The following is a 12,011-nucleotide window of genomic DNA, read 5'->3' as shown; positions in this document are numbered from 1 at the left end:
TGACAGGGAAGTGCAAGTTCGCCTTTTTTAACCTATCTTAGCTTTCATTTTTGTAAAGTGTTACTGGGAGTAAGCTGACACTCGGGTGTATGTGTAATGAATATATATGATTAGCACATTTTATTGTCCATATCAATTATATAGATAATACTATAATCTCTTATATATATATATATATATATATATATATATATATATATATATATATATATATATATATATATATATATATATATATATATATATAGAGAGAGAGAGAGAGAGAGAGAGAGAGAGAGAATTAAAATACAACTGAAAATGTTAAAATAGCTTATGTATAATCTACATTATAATATGACAGTCAGATCAGTAAAATGAATGAATTTCAATAAATAGATCACTTACAAGTAATATATATTATATTAATAATACAGAACAAAAACAAAAAAGTTTCATACACATTAAAATAATTCAGGTAAATATTTAGTATCCCAATGATGGTGTGTGTGTGTTTGTGAGTAATTGTGTGTAAAGTTGATTATTTTAGTTTAGCTGTGTTTAGTTTAGTTCAGCCTAATAACTTTGTGCAGTGACTGTTTAAATCATTAAATTATTACCACATGGTTCCAAAAACACAAATGGCACCCACATCATACAAGACCATATATGACTATTTATTTGACTTGACCTATTGTCCTGATGGATGATAATTACCTCTTAATATACTGTACATATACAAATTATTTAAGTTTGAGAGTGCCTCAGGATTTTATTTTCTTCTATATGGTCTGAATGCCTTTGGTGTCTTTTGTGTAATTTACTGTAGTGATATATATTCTACTCCTTTGTAGTTTTACTGCAGGTCCAATAGAGGGGTGTGTATCTGAAAGAGTGGGAAAAAAAGAGTGAGTGAGTGTGTGAGAGAGAGAGAGAGAGAGAGAGAGAGAGAGAGAGAGAGAGAGAGAGAGAGAGAGAGAGAGAGAGAGAGAGAGAGAGAGAGAGAGAGAGCTTGTAGGAACCACATTTGCTATTAAAATGCAGCACGGATAAGCAGCTTATCTCCGAGGTGTTTTGAGTATCGATAATACGGAGTAATAGTGTGAGCTCCTGTTGTTTCTTATATCATATACTCTTTATAAGAAACAAATAACACACACGCACCCACACAACCACACACACACACACACACACACACACACACACACACACACACACACACACACACACACACACACACACACACACACACACACACACACACACACACACATTTGGCCAGTGCTCAAAGCACCATGTCTGTTTCCACTGATTGATAGTGAAGGATAATTCTGTCTCATGCTGTGTTTGTGTTGTACACAACGTCTTTGCTCTTGCTCTTGTATATATGAACATGCTGTGAATGTAATGACCACACACGCACACACACACACACACAGAGTTGAATGACCACTGTGTACCTCTAATAGAGCCACAGATCAGGGATCAGGATCTATCTATCTATCTATCTATCTATCTATCTATCTATCTATCTATCTATCTATCTATCTATCTATCTATCTATCTATCTATCTATCTATCTATCTATTTAAAAGAATATCTCATAAGAATGTGCTGTATAATAAAGGTGAGAAAAAGGAAGATTAAAAAATATAAATATACCAATCTCAGATACTTCCAAATATGTTCTTCTATTGCTTCTATTGCTTCTATTTCTATTGCTTCACAGTTTCATCTCATGAAGCTGTCACAAAATGCCACTTGCTAAAAAGTAGTAAGTGGGGGGTTTCAATAAGACCCATAAAACATCCAATATTCTGAAGTAAAACTATCAGTCTTTCTGTGAATTTTATGTATTTCGTAGTCTTCTTAAATTCCTGATGAAACAAAGTGCTATCCAGTTATGGATAATGGATAACACAATGTTATTATTGATCTTAATTATGAGTATTATAATGTGTAAAACAATTTTAAGGGGAAAAAATGTGTTCATGGTGTGTACTGGTTAGTCTAGTAGAGAAGCTGCTCAGGTACCAGTAGATCTTTTTCTAGGCTCTAAAGGAGTAACGCAAAGCAGCAGGAGTGTGCATGTGTAGAGAGTAGTGTAGTGTGTGTGTGTGTGTGTGTGTGTGTGTGTGTGTGTGTGTGTGTGTGTGTGTGTGTGTGTGTGTGTGTCCTGGTTTTGCTACTTAAAACATCTTGTGCCCTGGGCTTTTGCTCTCTCCTCCTTTTTCTGTATCCTTCACTCTTACTGTTGTCATTGTTTAGTGACTCTCTGCTCCCCGCCTCTGCCTGCTGTTGTCTTGTGTGCTGTCTCTCATGTGACTTTATATTGAGTTCCTATTTCTGTCTCCCAAGAACTATTTCTTTGCTTCCTTGTCTTGATTTTTTCTCTTTTTCTGTCATTGTAATTCAGTCCCTCAACACTTGTCCTTATGCAACACTTCCATCTGTATATTTCTGTTTTTATGCCTTATGAAGTTTGTAACAGCTATTCTATTTAGCACAGTCTATAACACAGAGACTCAGTCATTGACACATCTTTATTTTTGTAGCTTCAGCACCGTAAGAGCATGATTCAGTCTGCCGGATTCCCGCTGGAGCTAATCGAAGGTGGAGAAAATCAATATTGTCCAATAACTAAGGCAGGGAATTGTAGTGAATTTACACAGACATGGACCACAGCACTCTTATGGGGATTATGTGGTTGATCTTTGGTTTCTACAGTGTCTTGTTTCCGCATGCCAGCCTTCATAAAGCAGCTGAGGGTAATTGGGAGGAAATTCCATTTGTTTGGCTGAAATGGGATGGCTGGCATTTTTTAAGACCTTAGAGGAATTTTCTTGTCTTTGCAAAAATTGTGGTCATTCTGGACCTAAGACTCGAACATATTGAATTTCTTTGGGTTGAACAGGCTATTATTATTCTAAATTGTTTTATCACAATGTACCACATATTGCCCTTTGGAAAGCTCAGCACACACTGCTGGCTTTGTGTATTCAGTTGAGATCCGATATCTTCTAATGTGCAAAGACTGAAAGCCTCACGCCATTCAACTTTCACGTGTGTGGTCTCTCTGTGTGCAGAACTGTAATTGACTTGGATCTAGAAAATCAAATTTGTGGAGACCGTCATGACAGCTTATTTTCTGTGACTAATGTGACAGTGAATATGAATTCATGAATTTACAATGAATAGTAACAATAAATTACTTTAGTCACGTGCACTGCAGTCATCCACCTGGGTTCATGTGTGGTTTTTGGGTTTGACGACACTGTGTGTTTGTGTATGTGCTTACTTCTAAATAGATATCTGTATAAATCACACAATGACAGACTAGTATCCTAGTGTATTGCATAATTGTGAACTTTACCATTATTACAGTATGTTTATATATTTAATTGTTTAATCACTGCACAATTTACATCAATTCTACCTTGTATATTACTTTTAAATAAAAAGGCAGCTTAATACAGTCATCAACCACCTCTTCTTGTTGTTTTCCTACTAATTAATCCCTTACTCAGTGGGCCCTAATCCTGTGTACTCTAATTGGTAATGTTGTTGTTGGGGCAATGGGGCATTGTTCTAATCCCGCAGTGATAATGGGTGTGTTAGTGAGCTCTTACGGTTCAAGTGGGCTTCTGCCTCATCATTATTACAATCTCACAGGCTGTTTGGCTCCCTATTGGCTTAGATACCTGAAGTGATGTCAAATTAGCTTAGACATTACATACAGAAGTGTCATTTAATTTAGTAAATTAACAAATGAGCAGTTAAAAAGGACAATGACGCATGGGGTATTAATTTAGTTTCTTTCGATCTTTCAATACTGTATTAATAATGTGTACTTAGTACTAAAGTACATAGTAAACAGATACATGAGTGCCAAGGCATATTATTCTAGTGGTGTGAATACATAGTGTACAAATCTTATGCTTCCTGGCCTTTTTCAATTGCATAGTTGTAATCCTGTGCTGTTTATAGCCTGTAAGAAGTGGAACCTGGTGTGTGTGTTTCTGCTTTTGGTGTCCATCTACCTCTGTATTTTGGCATGCTTTTTGTTCATCTTAAATGTAGAGGTATTTGGTTATCTGAATGCTGTAGATTTTCTTTCAGTTTTTCTTCTACAATCTTTTTCTGATTTACCTGTAGAACTGTTGCTCACTGGGTGTTTTTTTTTTTTTTTTAACATCTTTCTGTATAAACTCTAGTGACAGTTTTGTGTGAAATTCCCTAGAGAACAACAGTTTCAGAAATACTGAAAAAAAAAAAGCCATTATGACCCAGAAAAAACAAGGTACAGCAATCACAATGTTTCTTAGTTTAACGTTTGGTGTGAACATTACACAACTGAAGAACTTGACCTGTATCAACAAGATTTTATGCATGCGATTGATTGAATAATAGCATGAATGAACATGAACTTTAATAAAGTGGATGATATTGTGAAATAAATGGGTATCTGCAGATAAAGTGAAGAATAAATATGAATGAATAAATATGAGCAGTACTAAATAGAGTGCAATATGTGTGAATAGATATGTAAAAAAAAAAAATGTGTGAATAGATATGTAAAAAAAGAAAAAAAAATGTATATGAATAGATCTGTGCAAAAATCCCTTTAAGTGTGATCAATTTTCCATGTCAACTTTTAAACAATGTTTTTTGGAAAGCTCTTTATTAAGTAAAATACATTTTCAATGGCAGCTTTAAAAGCAATGTTTCTTTTTAGTAGACTACATTTTTGTCTATTTATCATCCTAATTATGACTAAAAGCCTGCCAATGGAAAAGAAAAGTCTAACATATTCAGCTTGTTAATGCTCCCTAATGAAGCTCTTTGTAATTGAAAAATCACATTCAGAAATTAAGTCCAATTAGAGAGCTACTCTTCTGAGGTGAGAGAAGAACAAACAAACTGAGACTTTGCACTCTCTCTCTCTCTCTCTCTCTCTCTCTCTCTCTCTCTCTCTCTCTCTCTCTCTCTCTCTCTCTCTCTCTCTTCTCTCTCTCTCTCTCTCATGCACACACACACACACACACACACACACACACACACACACACACACACACACACACACACACACACACACACACACTTTCATTTACATTAGGAAGAGAAAGTTGTGTGTCCTTGGTACAGTCACTTCTCGATCCATTAGGTATTATACAGAAACCTTAAATCTCTCGGGAACACTTATTTAATCTGTAAAGGGGGTGCGGTCAAATATGCATTATTAATGAAACAGTGGGGACTCCTTTCACAAAAGCCAAATATGTTTATTCATAACCATCTGAATAATTTGGAATAGAAAGTAGTCCCCAGCTGTCTGTGTGTCTTGTAAATACACCACAATCAAGCTCTCTGGTACCTTAAGTGTTGTGGGCTTAAACTGTCATATGCGTTCATTAAAATGCACCTGTTCTTGCCATAAACTCAGTAACAAACGAATATCTCATAAGAATGCGTAAATGTCTTTCTCCCTGAGTATAGCTCACCTCAGCACAAAACAGAATATCACATATTGTCAACATACAATATTTATTACACATAGATGTTGGAAATAGTGTCCTTTTGTGAGACAAAGCCTCTTTATATGTTTATGCACATGTTTAACTTGATATCCAAAAGTACTCGACATACTATAGTGCCAGCTCAGGTTTCATCTATATGGGCTATATGTTCTCAGGAAACAGATCTTTCTTACATAGTGTAGTCTAATTTTACATATTACCTGAAAGTGTGTGGCCAATTCTTAGATTCATTTATCTAATTAGCTAAGGACCAGTTCGCCCATTTGTAAATCTCACACATTTTATCTCTCTCTCTCTCTCTCTCTCTCTCTCTCTCTCTCTCTCTCTCTCTCTCTCTCTCTCTCTCTCTCTCTCTCTCTCTCTCTCTCTCTCTCTCTCTTCTGATTCTTTCTTCATCCAGAGTGGCAGCTGGTAAATACAGATTGAGTACAGACAGATGTGTGTGCAGGAGCAGATGACTGTTATTTGTTCTTCTCGTCACTGAAATGAGCTTTTCTCCACCCTAATCAGACATATGGAAACACTTACAGATTCTATATAGCTCTATATTACATATTGCAACTCACACAGACATGCACACGCACACACACACGCACACATGCACACTCACACACGCACACACACATGCAGTTACTTGTCTTATATATTCTCTCAAATGTTGTACCTTACATATATATATCAATCTTTAGAGAAATCTTCTATAGGACATATTCACCAGTGTGCTGTTTCTCAGCATCATAAAGACACATACACACACACACACACACACACACACACACACACACACACACACACACACACACACACACACACACAAAACCTGATTAACTGTGCCCATGTGCTGGGTATTAAAAGTCTTCAGCTCTGAATGTTATGTGGAATTATGTACATAATAATCAAAATATGCATGGAAATCAAACTGTAGTCTGCATCTATATTTGTGTATTAGATGAGCCTTGGATCTTTCTGCACTGATGCAAATTACAGATCCTTTCAACTTTTTCAATTACTCAGAGGATTTCTTGAATGCTGATTGAAAGTGGTGTGACTGAGAGTCAGAGGGATTTATTCATTTCGACACACAGTCATATAATGCTATGTGACAGCTGTGCAACCTCCAATATTTCACTGTGGCTCTCCTAATTATTGTCAGGCTACACTTGGTGGCACTTTAATAGGAAAGAGTTATTGATGACTGAGATAAATGTAATTGTTCTTCACTCAGGTGGAGAATATGAGGGTAGATATTGTGAATATTGGTGCCCACATTGTGTCCTTGCATATTTGTTGTTTTCATTTTCAGATTTCTTCTGCATCATGGGTTTAATATTTTCTTACATTTCAGTTAAAATGTTGTTCATGCCACATATATATGATCTTAACAGTAATTTAATGTCCACTAGGGAAAACATCTGAACAAGCATAAAGTCAATGGGACTGCAGGGTTAAGTGTGCTGATGATGCGGGGATCAGGGAACAGGGTCATACCCCCAACTCCCTCCCACACCCCCAGCTATGATGCTGCTGCTGCTGAGTTCATTAATTTCTTGGTGTCAGACACGCATGGTTGCTCATTGCCCACGTGGCCTCTAGGCGAGCCGTCCACTCAAGTCCCCAAACATCTGCCCTGTGCTTTCATTTTTTAATCAGGGTGATTCCCTAGTCACTGCCCAAGAGCCTTATTTGTACTTGCACAGTAATACACACCCTGAAGAGTGAAATAAATTTTTTTTAAAGAATATAAAACCTACTTTCAAATGTTTCAATAATTTTATGTAACACATACAAATGTTAATTAAATCTTTAAATCTTTCATTTGAATCTTATCACTATAGGATTCTATTGGTCAAAGCATTTGTGGCATTAAATAAAGTTTGATTTACTTTGCTGTACTGGAAGAGACATTTTTACTTCACCAAAAATCCCCACAAAGGCATAAACTAAGGTAAGAAATTATGAAATTATTATTAAAGTTGAAGCTGTTATTACTGTACTTTAACAATATTTCCACTTTAGAGAAATTATTGATCTATATGAAGAAACTATAAAAAATATCATTTGCAATCAAAATGAATGTTTATGTTGGACTGGGTCAATAAAATTGCGTTTGCTACCAAGCAATTTATTTATTTATGTATGATCAACATCAAAAGTCCTGCTTTACTAAACTTTTAGCTAAGTAACTGTTAGCATGTACCACCTTTCTGAACTACTTTTGCTGACGTTGTTCAATTTATGACCAGCCTTCCTTTTTTTTCAGTTCTCTATATGTTGCATTATTTCATCTGTTTATGAGTGACAGTAATTGGTCTTGGCATTCAGTATGAAGAAGAATCGACCAGCAGCATTTCATCCTGACATAGACAAGAACAGATCCATCTTCAAAATGTATGTAATGACTAATTCAACTCTTTTTTTTTTGCAAGTGCCTTTTATATCAAATAAATGTGTTTATTTGAAAATGTGCTTCTCAAAACATTGTCCATGTGACATCATATGCACAATTCAAATAAATGGCTATATCTATAATACATATGAATATTTTAAAATGAATATTTTACTTTTGTTTATTTCTACCTAAATGCATCTCTCTAAATGAAATGCTGATAAAAGCAGACAAAAAGTGAACTCAAATTGTAGGTTACATTATAACATAAACCTGTACAATTTCTCAAACTAAAAATACATCTACATAATAAACACATCCTAATAAAGCAATCATAATTAGAGGTAGAAAATTTGAATAATGTATTCAAAACCTGTACTACTGTGAACTGTACAGATCCTTCATGTATGAATATTCAGCTGCGCACTCTAACCTGCACTTAGCACATTATTATTAGATGTTCTATTTGGTCAGAATAATTCATTATTATAACTGTACAGAACTTATTTATATAGGCAGAAACGCTTTATACACCATTACTTTGTTAAAACAGACACTCACACACAAACACACAGAGATGTTTTTATAAAACATTTCTACTAAAATTAATCCATGATTTAATTTTACAGCAGGCATAAGTTGATTCAAAACATACATCTGACGAGCATCTATATGCTTGTAAATGTCTTTCCGATTTCCACTGCTGGTGTGGAGTGCCTGTGCATGTTCACCCTGAGTCCCACCCTGCACCCAGTGCTCCTGTTTAGGCTTCAAATCCACCTCTCCCTTAACAGAGCAAAAGTGGAAATAAAGTGTAATGAATAAATGGTTATTAGAAATGGAACACAATATGGCTTTTATCAACACTTGAAAAATGTGAAGATGGCATAAACACCACACCAACAAAGACTTACAAAGAAGTAGCTAACACCCACAAAATCATGTATCTCAGGTCTTATGTCTCACACTAAAAGTCCTTTTTATGGTTTTATGGTCCTAATAGTGATGTAGACCACTGGAATCATGCCCCCTACTGGAGACCATTTACTCACAGTGAAAACCAGTTTGGAAAACATCCAACATTAGTCACGTGCCAAAATACTTGAATTTTAATCTAACCTTTTAAAAGATCCTCCTGTGCTTAAATCACCTTTCAGCTATGTGCTATCTTATATACAAAATAATATGTAATAATGCAGCATGCAGGTGTAGTGCATGACATCATAATTAGCATTATTATTGTTTCTCTCTCTCTCTCTCTCTCTCTCTCTCTCTCTCTCTCTCTCTCTCTCTCTCTCTCTCTCTCTCTCTTTCTCTCTCACATTTTCAAGAATGGGTGGGGTGAAGGGGGGTATTGTGTAGTCCTGCACTGAAATGTCGCTTTGCCAATCAATGAGTATTTCACACTTTAACACTAATTAAGTTGTTATGGGGCCAGCAGTGTCACACACAGACACACACACACACACACACACACACACACACACACACACACACACACACACACACACACACACACACACACACACACACTTTTCCCTTGAGACCGGAGAGTGAATGGTAGTAGGAAAGCAATTTGAAGCACTACATTGGGATAAAATATTACAGACACAGCTATAGCTCACAATCCTTCTAACCGTAGAAAGATCACATTTCACACATTTGCATGTACTCACAATCTTATGTCCAATTAAACATTAATTAAAAATTATTAGTCAATATTTTATTAGTTAAAAAAAATTTTTTTTGTAGCATTCAGCATAAAGTGAAAGTGTAAAAAAATCTGCAGTTTATATAAATCAATATCCAAATGAATTAAGTGGTGTAACGAATGCAACTGAATTCATTATTTAAAATTTGACATCAAAATGTTAATATTAAAAAGGCCAGATTAATATGCACCATTCAATTACGTTTAATGAGCAAAAGATACAGTAAACCAAGCGGCTTCCCAGAGGTATTGTTGTGACTGACCACAACAATACCTCTGTTTACACCTCTTGGAGTTTAAATCACTCTTGGACTTCTAAGGCTGTGACAAAAATGTCTTTTTCATTGTCCTAGGTATTCAGTGAAAGTAAAAACAGTGGGGGAAAAAAAGCCAAGGTACTCAAATTCTATATTAGGTGGTCTATTGTCTATTGTCTATATCTATGGTCTATTAGGTGGCAGTAGTCTATAGTTGTACTCAAAATAAGTACTCAAAAGAACACACTAATATATACACCAATTAGGCATAACTTTATGGCCACTGATTAGGCATAACTTAAGGGGGCCACCTATCAGGCATAACTTTATGACTGATCGGATCTGTTTAATCAGACTACACAGGACTGCCTTCTCTCCCCATGGCCATTTTTCCTGCTTCTAATACATCAACTTTGAAGACAAAACGACTTGCTACCTAATATATCCCACCCACTAACAGGTGCCATTATGAAGAGACAATCAGTGTTATTCAATTCACCGGTCATAATGTTATAATGTCATAATGTTTTGCCTGGTTGGAATACTGTCAGAGTTAAACTATTTAAATACTAATATATTCATAAAATACTTATGGAATCAGCAGGAATTGAACTCTCTACTCAAAAAGTAAACTTTCTGTTTAGAAAAAAATAAAACAATCTTCTAAACAACAGCTGGGAAATTTTTACATTCAGCTCCGATCACTGTTCTTCACTTCACCGGCCATAATGTTATGCCTGATGTATAATCTGTGTGAACAATCAATGATGCTCTCTTGAGAACATATGCCCAACATATGCCCACACTAAAATATGCTTAAAAGGCAGAATGGTTGCTGGTAAAAGCCAATGATGAAGAACACAGTAGAAAAAACTCAGCAATATCTAACATCGATTAGCTGTGTCAGAAGTTGTGATATCCAAAGTGAGATCCAAAAGTACTGATTTGCTACAGAATTAAATTTATATCTCGGTTTTATAGTTCAGTTGCTGGTGCAGTGGTGGTTGTATTGTGTTTAAGGAGAAGAAATATCTCTTTTTCCATCCTTTTTTATTGTGCAGGTGGGAGGTTACAAAGATGACTGGGTTGTCTGAGGAAATCATTAGCTTGTGTAGCAGCTTGTTAAAACAGACAGTGTCTCTGAGACCGGGCAAGAAGATGCCCTGCTGGACTTGAGCTTATGACTGGTGGCTCTTCCTGTGTGCACTGTGGCTAGTTAGTATGCAGGGTCTGTGATCAAGCAGAGTACCTGTTGAACACTGAGCTACAACAGATGTGTGCAAGTGTCTCAGTAGACCTCACTATTTATACAGGGGTTCCTGAAAAACTGAGGGAGGCCATGGCATGGTATTTGCAATGCCAAGTGCAAATTATGCATGTGACAGCAAGGCCTACATGAGTAGGCTCCGCTCTTGTCAGACTATCCACATAACACCACAGGTTGCCAATTGGGTGTGAAGAGTGCGAGAAGTACAGATAGAGGTAAAGAAAGAGAGCATCGTGCAAATGAAGGTGTAAGAGACTGAGTGCAGGGGGCCACTGAGTGGCCGGTCTGTCCCTGCTTGTCGATGAAAATTTAATAAGTGTATTAGAATTGGCAGCTCCACTTACCGCCTGCCCATGCATTAGCATAAAGCTATTTATTAGCATGATTTCCCAGGCTGAGTGCCACCCGGGCCAGGCGTATGCAGGGGGCATGGGTTGCCATGGCTACAGCGAGACAGGGCAATAAGTGCAAGGAGACAAACGTGATGCTGAATCTACTGTGTTCATTTGTCAGGTGCAAAAACAACTGTTAGGATGATGTTGAATAAAAAAGAGAAACATGAAAAAAGGTCTTATTTTTTGAACCACCACCTCCAACATAAATATCTGATAAATAAAGATGAAACTGAATCTATTTAGGGTTTATGCACTATCAGCAGTTCACACAGTTTTTGAAGTGATGCAGCCATGCCATAAAAGTCAGGAAAGATTTTCTCATCTCTATCTACTGTATCTCTTTTGCCTCTTGCAGCTTAAAGTAAGTGCTCAGCAGATCCCAGGGAGTGATAACAATGTACTTGCAAGTGTGTTTGTCAGCCTGTTTATAAATACAATGCACTCATAGCTACAAAACCTGATTCTGGCAATGATTTATTGCC

The 12,011-nt window shown here is 36.3% G+C and overlaps 1 protein-coding gene across 4 annotated transcripts in view; it reads left to right on the top strand.

The window, feature by feature from the left end:
* Positions 1-12,011, top strand: part of robo3 (roundabout, axon guidance receptor, homolog 3) — a 171,240-nt gene that overhangs the window by 29,810 nt on the left and 129,419 nt on the right. The gene's annotated exons all lie outside the window — the stretch shown is intronic.

This window comes from Silurus aristotelis (assembly GCF_946808225.1).
Source record: "Silurus aristotelis genome assembly, chromosome: 18".
In the NCBI taxonomy this organism is placed as follows: domain Eukaryota; kingdom Metazoa; phylum Chordata; class Actinopteri; order Siluriformes; family Siluridae; genus Silurus; species Silurus aristotelis.
This window is presented reverse-complemented; position numbering and strand designations above follow the sequence as displayed.